Source organism: Hemiscyllium ocellatum, chromosome 19 (genome assembly GCF_020745735.1).
Source record: "Hemiscyllium ocellatum isolate sHemOce1 chromosome 19, sHemOce1.pat.X.cur, whole genome shotgun sequence".
NCBI lineage: Eukaryota > Metazoa > Chordata > Chondrichthyes > Orectolobiformes > Hemiscylliidae > Hemiscyllium > Hemiscyllium ocellatum.
Window position 1 is genome coordinate 8,843,271 of NC_083419.1, and position 8,208 is coordinate 8,851,478.

Here is an 8,208-nt window from a genome sequence, read left to right on the forward strand (position 1 = left end):
TTTCTGGAAAAAAACATATACCTTATAATCAACATGTTCAGATGTATTATGACACACCTCTAGTGCAAGTGAAACTTGAATCTTGGCCTCGTAGCTCAGACACTGGGGCACTACCACTATGTCACAAGAGTCATTTCCAACATGGGCTTCAGCTGTCTTGGATTATGAAGGGGAGTGTCTCTTAGAAATTCCAGGAGGGTGGTTGTGGCTCAGTGGTAGTGTCCCTATCCCTGAACAAGGAGGTCCAGATCAAGTTCCACTTGCTCCAATGACATGTCATAACATCTCTGAAAATGTTGATTGGAAAATATCTTATGTAGAGACTCCTGGAGATGATTGTGGGACAATGGTAATGTCTCTATGCCTGAGCCAGAAGGTCTGGGTTCAAGTCCTACCCACTCAATGGTTGTGGTAAGATCTCTGAATATTCAGAAAATATTCCAGATAGTTATTGGAGTCTTTGGTCAAAAACTCTCCAATGTTAGAGGACTCTTGAAATGTACTGCTAATGACCCTACCTTTGAATTGGGGGGAGCTGGATTCATGTCCCACCTCCCATGATATGTGATAACATCTCTGAACAAATTCATTAGAAAACATCTAACCTAGAGATTCCTGCATATCCAATTTTCAATGACTTCTGTTGGAAATGTGCATTTGCAAATGTTTTAAGTCAACAGGTTCAGAGATTCCCTACAGAGTGGGAACAGGCCCTTCAGCCTAACAAGTCCACATCAACCCTCTGAAGAGTAACCCACCCAGACCCATTCCCCTATCCTATATTTACCCCTGACTAGTGCACCTCACACTATCAGCAATTTAGCATGACCAATTCACCTGACTTGCACATCCTTGTGATTGTCGGAGGAAACCGGAGCACACCCATGCAGACCCAGGGAGAATGTGCAAACTCCACATAGACAGTCGCCCGAGATGGGAATCAAATCTGGGTCCCTGGCACTGTGAGGCAGCAGTGCTAACCACTGAGCCACTGTGCCAATGTTGTGATGTACCTCTAGAGTGGGTTGGGCTTGAACCTGGATAGTCTGGTTCAGAAGCAGGGTCATTACCACTATTCTAGAAGAGCCTTAAAACATGGAATGCTTCACAAATTTGTGTATCATCCTTGCACAGGTGCCATGGCAATTCCCTCTGCAATGTTCTAATTTTTAGTACGTGTGCTGCAAAAGTGGACTTCCACCCAGAAGTTCTCTTATACACAACTGAATACTACCTTCATTTGCAGACGTTAGATCAGGGCAGCATTGGCTTCCACAAGAAAGGTAGCCTCCCAAATATTCATTGTCAAATTTTGCACTTCAATAATGAGGACTTGACAAACCATACCCTCTGGAATCATGCTCCATCAAGAACTGGGCACTTTCATGACAGAAGGCTAAGGTTAGCAGGGAAAAGTTGCTGAGAGTTAAAGGAAACGAAAATGACCCACATCAACAGTAACCAATGCTTTCATACTGCCCTCTAGTGATTCTTAGATTTGAGTGGCCTCACGCTATTTAATTATTTTAGTGATCAAGACAGAAATTCCTTGAAAAATATGAGAGTAAAAGTCTCACAATTGAACTCAAGTGAGGGTGAGGATATTTTGCAGCAGTAATTCTGGAATTGATGGTTTAGAATGAAGAACAAAGTACAGGACAGGAACAGGCCCTTCTACCCTCCAAAGTCTGTGCCTTTAGAAACTAAAATCCTTTTCCTTCTATGCAGCCCATATCCCCCTATTCCCCACCTTTTCACATCTCTGTTACAATGTCACTTAAACAATGCTATTATTTCTGTTTCTACCACCTCCCCTGGCAGCACCATCCAGGTACTTACCACCCCCTGTGGAAAAACCTTCCCTCTCACATCTCCTTTAACCTTTCTCCTTTTTCTCTTCAGCCTTTGTTCCCTTGTAATTGACATTCCTATCCTGGGACAAAAACTCTAACTATCCATTCTATACGTGCCTCTCATAATTTTGTAAATCTCTGTTGATTGAATTGCTTTGTCCTCAACCTTGCAGCATTTTCCCTTTACCCCCAACAGGTGCTCATGTGTAAATTCAATGTTAGGTTTGATTTTCATGGATATTTTAGAGAAAACAAAGAAGGAACTTCCATTGCAATAGCACTTTATCATCCCATCAGTGCTATCAAGAGGACTGTCTCCCCATATGTTGACTTTCTCCAGCGTTCTAATTGAAACACTACAGTGCACTTAGAGTCAACTCTGATCACTCAAACAACATTCTACCTAGACCTGTAACCTTAAGTTTCCCAATCCACCTAATCCTAGTTTGGACTGTGGGAGGAAACTGGAGCACCTAGAGGAAATCCACACAGACACAGGGAGAATGTGCAAACTTCACACAGACAGACTTCAAGGCTGGAATCAAACCCAGGTCCCTCATGCTGTGAGGCAATGGTACTAACCACTGAGCCACCATGCCTCCAAATAAATGCCGTCATTAGGTGGGCTCGAACCAACAACCTTTTAGTTAACAACTGAACACACTAAAGATTCTCTGTGATTGTTTCAGATTTCTAGCACCAACAATGTCCTGCTTTCATTCATAACAAATGGGTTGCTTTTCACAAAATTCACAGAAATGCTCCAGTGCATATGGCCCATTGTGTCTGTACGAGTTCTCTTACCTGGTGTCAATTCTGTGCCTTTTCCTTATAATGCATCCACATTATTTCTATCCAAATAATCATGCAATGACCTGAAAAGCTTCAACTGAATCTGTCCCCATTGCATTTCCAAGTGGTGCATTCCAGACCCGATCTACACATTATGTAAAACGGATTTTTCTCACCCAACATTTGCTTCATTTGAAAATCTGTGGCCTCCAGTTTATGATCCTTTTACAAACAGGGACTGTTCCTCCCTATCTATACTATCCAGCCTCTTATTTTCCAATTTTAAAACCTCCATTGGATTTCCTCTCCAGGGAGAACAACTTCTTCAATCATGTAGAAGTTCAATATCCCCTCCTGCTCTTCTACTCTATGCTCCGGATTAATAAATGTCAGGATACTGTCTGCTTTATTGACTGCTCTCTCCAGCTACCTTCAGTGATCTGTCCACAAAAAAACCCAGGTCCCCTGCTCCTGCACCCCTTTTAAAATTTTGCTCCCTGTTTTATGCTGCTTTTCAAAGATCTTGCTCCAGTTTACGTCATCTCACACTTCTCTGCATTGAGCACCATCTGTTGCTTATCTGCCCACTCCACCTACTTGAATATGACTTTTTGAAGTTCTGAACTGTCCTCCTCACAGCTTACTATTCTTTCAACTTTACTAGTCATGTCATCTGCAAACTTTGAAATTATCCCCTGCACACCAATATCTAGATCAGGAAAAGCAAGGGACCCAAAACCAATCGAGTAAAAAATGAGGTCTGCAGATGCTGGAGATCACAGCTGAAAATGTGTTGCTGGTCAAAGCACAGCAGGCCAGGCAGCATCACAGGAATAGAGAATTTGACGTTTCGAGCATGCTCGAAACGTCAAATTCCCTATTCCTGAGATGCTGCCTGGCCTGCTGTGCTTTGACCAGCAACACATTTTCACCCAAAACCAATCCTAAAGGATCGCCACTAGGAACCTTCGTCTAGCCCAAAAAAAATCCATTGGCCATTCCACTCTGTTTCCTATCATTCAGCCAATGTTTTAATCTATGTTTCCTCTGACCTTTCTATACCATGTCCTATAACATTCCTCACTGGTCTGTTTTGTGACACTGTGTCAAACACCTTCTGGAAGTCTATGCACACTAAAGAAACAGCATTACACTCATTGATACTTTCTGTTACATCTTCAAAAAATGCCAGCAAGTTAGATAAACGTGACTTCCCCTTTAGAAATCTATGACTCTTGATAAACCTTAACCCAAACTTTTCATATCGCAAATGATTTCTTTCCCAAATAATTGTCTCCAGAAACTTTCCCACCACCAAAGTTAAATTGAGTGATCTACAATTGCTGAGCTTCATGTTACAATGCTTTTTGATCAAGGCCATAATGTTTACAATTTTCCGAACTAGCATTTCTTGCAATTTCCACCTCACTTCCTTCAAAATCCTTCAATAGATCTTGGTATCTTGTCAACTTTAAGTACCAATAATCTATCCAAATCTGAACTCTTCTGGTGACTGAGTTCCCTTTTCTGTCACTATGTCCTGGGAAGCATCTTCCTCTTTTATAAAAACAGTTACAAAATATCCATTGAACACTTCATCCATGCCCCCTGTCTATGTGTAAATCTCATTTCTGGTTTCCAATTGGCCCCATTTCTCCTTTGACTATTCTTTTACTATTTTGGGACAGCCATTTGTGTTGGCTGCCAGTTTCTTCTCACGGTTTCTCTTTGTTTCTCTAATTTAGTTTTTGTATTTCCCTTGGTTCTCAACTGTGTTTTCCAACTGACACCTGTCGGAAGAATACTTTCTCCTCTTTATCTCAATGTTTATCTCTGTTATCATCCAGGGAATGCTCGATTTGTTTGCACCACTTTTCCCAATTGATGCAATACCCTTTGGTCATACCTGTGCAATCTCCTCTTCAAAGGGCTCATGTCCCATTCCACTGCTAAACCCTAACCACCCGATGCCTGGAGGAAGAACACCTCATCTTCCACCTTGGAACCCTCCAACCACAGGGGTTCAATGTGGATTTCACGGGTTTCCTCATTCCCCTCCCCCCACCTTCTTCCAGATCCAAACTCCCAACCCGGCACTGCCCTCTTGAACTGTCCTAACTGTCCATCTTCCTTCCCGCCTATCTGCTCCACCCTCCTTTTTGACCTATCACCTTTGCCCACAGCTTCATTTACCTTTTTCATTCCCAGCTCCCTTGCCCCAGCTCCCATTTATCTCTCAGCCCCCTTAGGCCACTACCCTTATACCTGATAAAGAGCTTATGCTTGAAACATCGACTCTCCTGTTCCTCTGATACAGCCTGACAGGCTGTGCTTTTCCAGCACCAAACTCTTCGACTGTGATCTCCAACATCTGCAGTCTTCAGTTTCTCCTACCACTTCTTCTTGCAGCTCATTGTATGCATGCCACCTTCTGCGTAAAAATGTTGCCCCTCAGTTTCCCTTTTATTCTTCCCTCCTAACCTTAAACTGATACCCTCTATTCCTCGATTCCCCAACCCTGGGAAAAATAGACAAGTGTGTTCACCCTGTAAATTCCTCTTACTGTTGAAATATTTCTATAATTTCTGTGCAGATGTTTCTCTGCACCCTTCCCACTAGTTGACCATCTATAGCAATGTAATTATACCCTTCTTATTCCTTAGATTTATCCAAATTTGTCCTTGAATCCTCTGAGATATCATCCTCTCCTGAACACCCTCCACTTTTCCCTCATTTTCTAGTGTAGCTACTGTTCTCTTGTAATAAGCACGGTGCTTTTTTTTCAACACTGTGGGGTTCTATAAATAACCAATGTAAAATATGATACATTAATCTATTTTTCAGCCTGTTATTTAAGTGATAGCTGTTGACCAAAATGTTAAGAGAATGATTGTGTTGCGGAATCATTCAATCCACCTGAGCAGACAGCCGGGATCCCATTGGAATGGCCATTCTTCCAACAATCCAGCTTCAGTAACTGAATGCAATGGTCATTTATGCACCCTTTCTGTGGAGAGAAAATCTGCTTTATCTGATGTCGCGCGTACACACACACACACACAAAAATACACACACAAACATGCACACAAACACACTCAAACATGCTCATGTGGTGGGGCATTGCAAAATAACTGCTGCAAATGTGTTGCTGGTCAAAGCACAGCAGGCCAGGCAGCATCTCAGGACAGCCATATTTCTAACATGATTGACATAGGACAGGGCAAACATACCCAGAGTGTAATTAATTAACCTGGACTCAGCTTCCTGTTTCATTCATGTGTATCTATGATGAAGGAGCAGCACTCTGAAAGCTTGCAATTTCAAATAAACCTATTGGACTCTAACCTGGTATCGTGTGAGCTCTGACCTTAAGGAGCTTGATAGGGTAAATATTGACAGAGTGCTTCCCCTCATGACAGAGTCTCAGACCAAAGGGCATGGACTTAGTAGAGGGGCAATGATTTAAGATTGAGACGAGGAGGAATTTCTTCTATCAAAAATGCTTTGGAACTCCTTGCCACAGAGAACAGTGCGGACAGAGTTCTTGTGCATATTTAAAGCTGGGATTGATAGACTCTTGAGATTCAGGGAATCAAAGATTATGGGGAAAGGATAGGAAAGTGGGTGTGGGGACTGTCAGATCAGCTCTGATGCTACTGAGTGGCAAAGCAGGCCAAACAGCCTGCACCTGTTTCTATTTCTCATGACCTTATGGAGTTTCCAGGGTGAAGCTGCTCTCACTTGTAAGAGAAATAAGAATGAAAAGGTATTGATTTATTTTGATATGCAAATGAAGTAAGAGTGTTGCAAGAAAAAAAATCTCTGATTTAGGCATAGATTTCAGGTAAGTAACATGAGGTTTAGAGGAGATATGAGGGAACATTTTTTCACCCTGAGGGTGGTGGGAATCTGGAACTCACTGCCTGTAAGGGTGGGAGAGGCAAAAACTCTCATAAAATGTAAAAGTCCTGGTGAGTGTTGCTGAACAAAGAGACCTTGGAGTGCAGGTTCATATCTCCTCGAAAGTGGAGTCGCAGGCAGATAGGATAGTGAAGAAGGTATTTGATATGCTTTCCTTTATTGGTCAGAGCATTGAGTATAGGAGTTGGGATGTCATGTTGCAATTGTACAGGGCATTGGTTAGGCCACTTTTGGAAAATTGCATGCAATTCTGGTCTCCTTCCTATTGGAAGGTTGTTGTAAAACGTGAAATGGTTCAGAAAGGATTTGCAAGGATGTTGCCAGGGTTGGAGGATTTGAGCTACAGGGAGAGACTGAATAGGCTGGGACTGTTTTCACTGAAGTGTCCGAGGTTGTGGGGTGACCTTATAGAGGTTTATAAAATCATGAGGGGCATGGATAGGGTAAATAGACAAGCTCTTTTCTCTGGGGTGGGGGAGTCCAGACAGGGGGCATAGGTTTAGGGTATAAGGGACCTAAGGGGCAACTTTTTCACACAAAATATGGTGTGTGTATGGAATGAGCTGCCAGAGGAAGTGGTGGAGGCTGGTACAATTGCAACATTTAAAAGAAATCTGGATGGGTATATGAATAGGAAGGGTTTAGAGAGGTATGGACCAAGTGCTGGCAAATGGGACTAGATTAGCTTAAGATATCTGGTCAGCATGACAAGTTGAACTGATGGATCTGTATCTGTGCTGTACATATCTACAACTCTTTGACTTTATAAGTATTTAGACATGCAGTGGCAGTGTCAAGACATAGAAGGCTACTGGGCAAGTATTGGAAAATGGGATCTGAATAATTAAGAGCTTGGTTTTGACAAACATAATGGTCTGAAGGTCTTGATCTGTGCTGTAGATCTCTATGACTCTATCATTGAGTAGTTACCATATAGAATGCACTGCTTGGAAATGTGGTGAAGGCACGTTTAACTGAGGCATTCAAGAGGGGCTTTGAATGGTTATTTTGAGAGAAATTGCATGCTGCAATATTGGGAGAGGGTAGAAGATCGGAACTAGATATAAAACCGGTGCATGCACGATGGGCTGAGTGGACTCCTTCTGTACTGGAACAATTCTGTGATTTGAAGAATTTTCTGATATCAGTCTTTTATTTGCCATTTTAGCAAACTTGCATTTTCTTTTCTTACTCACACCGTTTAAGATACATTCTGGAGTGACCTTCCTCCATTTCCTGTTTAATCTTGTCCTTTCAACTGTTCTTGATTGACTGACTGGTGCCAATGATCTTGATTTTCCCAGAATGTTGTCATTTTCTTTAACGTCTGTCAATGCTTGTTTCTCTGTGGATACATTATTCAACAAAAGAGAGAAAAAAAATTGTTTCTATGTTCAAATGGTATACCTCTGGCAAGATAATATATTGGAATTGACAAATGTGTTTAATTTGTCTTTGTTTATGCATTTTGTTGGTATTTCCATGAGAGATGGTCACTTAATGGGAGCACTTTCACATGAGCCAGACATTTGTTCGCTGTTACAATCACGATAAATATGGAGATAAATCATAAATTTAAATTTTGGCTTCCATCATCTGATGGTCATACCTGAGACCTTTCAGACTGAATAAAACTGAAAGA

The 8,208-nt window shown here is 41.8% G+C and overlaps 1 non-coding gene across 1 annotated transcript; it reads right to left on the reverse strand.

Moving 5' to 3' along the window:
- Window positions 1-1,089: 1,089 nt before the first annotated feature.
- Window positions 1,090-1,195, reverse strand: LOC132825081 (U6 spliceosomal RNA). Its single transcript, XR_009645746.1, has one exon. It is a non-coding gene; the product is annotated as a U6 spliceosomal RNA (small nuclear RNA).
- Between the last annotated feature and the right edge of the window lie 7,013 nt (window positions 1,196-8,208).